The sequence below is a fragment of the Nematolebias whitei genome, chromosome 6 (genome assembly GCF_014905685.2).
Source record: "Nematolebias whitei isolate Nwh7 chromosome 6, NemWhi1, whole genome shotgun sequence".
In the NCBI taxonomy this organism is placed as follows: domain Eukaryota; kingdom Metazoa; phylum Chordata; class Actinopteri; order Cyprinodontiformes; family Rivulidae; genus Nematolebias; species Nematolebias whitei.
The window spans coordinates 10,852,892-10,855,050 of NC_056503.1; the positions used below are offsets into that span (position 1 = coordinate 10,852,892).

The 2,159-nt window shown below is 42.5% G+C and overlaps 1 protein-coding gene across 1 annotated transcript in view; it reads right to left on the minus strand.

Moving 5' to 3' along the window:
• trappc6bl (trafficking protein particle complex subunit 6B, like) overlaps positions 1-2,159 on the minus strand; it is a gene marked incomplete in the record, with an annotated part of 6,565 nt that overhangs the window by 1,756 nt on the left and 2,650 nt on the right.

Sequence of the window (2,159 nt, forward strand, 5' to 3'; positions counted from 1 at the left end):
CCACACTCCTCGCTCAGCAATTCAATGCCCCTCTAAGCTTGCTGTTTGTAAATGTGTAGCTCACACAAAAGGAACTGACCCTGTATCAAATGCAGTGGTGGAGAAAGTACTCAAACACTGTACTTAAGTAAAAGTACAGACAAAAATGTACTCTAGTAAAAGTAGAAATACCACATTAACATTTTTACTTAAGTAAAAGTAAATAAGTACTTGCTTTTAAATACTTAAAGTATTAAAAGTAAAAGTATTTGCTGAATGTATTAATGTAATGGTCTACATATCTTTAAGTGTGCCTACCATATGTATATTTTAGGTAATACATTAATAGTGTTGAGCCATTTTAATGAACAATATGCTGCAGATAATACATGTTTTTATTGTGTTTACTCTGTGGCAGAGTTCACACTTGGACTTGTGATTCTGTGTCAGAATTTCAGGGAAGGCATGCAGAGGTAAATGCCATTAATCAAAATAAGAAAGAGGAATGATTTGAAAGTTTTTACTCAACACAAAGTGGACATTTCAAATATTGTTTAGTCATGGTAGATGCTTTCTCAAAATGGGTTTAAATTGCCCCATCCAAACATGCAGATGCATTAACTGTAGCAAAAGCTACATGTAAATCCATTATTCCTACACATGGTGTCCCACAAACCATTTACAGTGACAATTGTCCACATTTTGTAAGTCAGATCATATAGAACATGGCCTCACACTTAGGACTAACTTTAAAAAACCATTATGCCCACCACCCACAAAGTACAGGGTTTGTAGAAAGAATAAATGGAACGAATAAGAGCAGACTTAGAAAATGCATGAAGACTACAGGTCAAGCCTGGCCTGAATGCTTAGACCTAGTGAAACTCTATATGATAATAACTCTAACATCAAATGGATTGACTCCCTTTGAGATCATCCATGGCAGGCCTTATCGTCTACCTCTGTTCTCTCCAGATCTAGAGAAAGCAGAAGAGGAACAGACATTAGCAGATTATATAATCAAAACACTGAAAGAAAAAAAACAGTGTTAAAGACAAATTTACTGCCTTGTGATTCTCCTCCACAGGAAACCACCCCTATCCAGCTAGGAAATTGGGTCTTCATAAAGGTGATCAAAAGAAAGAACTGGGCCGTCCCCCACTGGGAAGGACCATTTCAAGTACTGCTGACCACGCCTAATGTAACGATCCCTGAAAGACCCAGCTGGATTATATCTCAACCACTGTAAGTTACAGAAAGTGCTAGATCTCTAGGTAATTGGGGCAGTGGGGAAGCCTGGCGTACATAGGGGGCTGTTCTTTTTAGGGGAAGTCATCTCAAAACCAGTGAAGAAACCAATGATCGCTGTCCTATTAGGATTCTGAGATCCAGTGTTTCTGTATACTGAGCAGCAATGGGGCCTCCACTCCTCAGGTGGTTCCTCTGCTGTGCTATGGTTGCAGCATGCTGTGTACTCTTGTGTGTAAACAGAGAAGCCCTCCCAAACAGAAAAAGAGAGATGACACACCCACACGACTACAGCACCAATCTGTGGTGGTAGCTGATGAACAGAACCGCACACGAAGAGAACGAGTTCAACTGCTATGTGCGCACCCAGATGCCCTACGCCACTCAGAACTCAGGCCTGAGACCAGAAAACATCACAATAGAGAAGCAGAAGTGCCTGTATGGTCTGAGCACACACCTTGGGTACAACACCACATCACAAAAAATAACCCATCGAGTGGGAGCAAGAGGAACTGTTCCACACCCCTGCAAGTTGCAACAAAAACCCACAAGCCCATAACTGATCAAGAGTGCAGACAAATGACAGACCTCCTGCCATTACCACAAATGTCAATACAACTACCTGAACTAATTACCTTGGCCAGAGCAAGGTCCGGCTCCCTTGGCCACTGTGTGTTCAACAACGGGACCACAACCATGGGCTCCGTCCCATGGAATCTGTGTGAAAAGGTACTCACTTTCTGTGACTACACACCCAAGTTTTTAAAATGTTTTTCTTGTGTGACAAGCAAGAACACCACCAGCGACTGTACCCCATACCAGGACCCGAAATGCGGACGCTATCTCCAACGCCGCACATTCAACATCAGCCGACAGACAGAAGGACGTCAAAACACCACTGGCTGCAGTGCCACCGTGCCAGGAGACAGAGG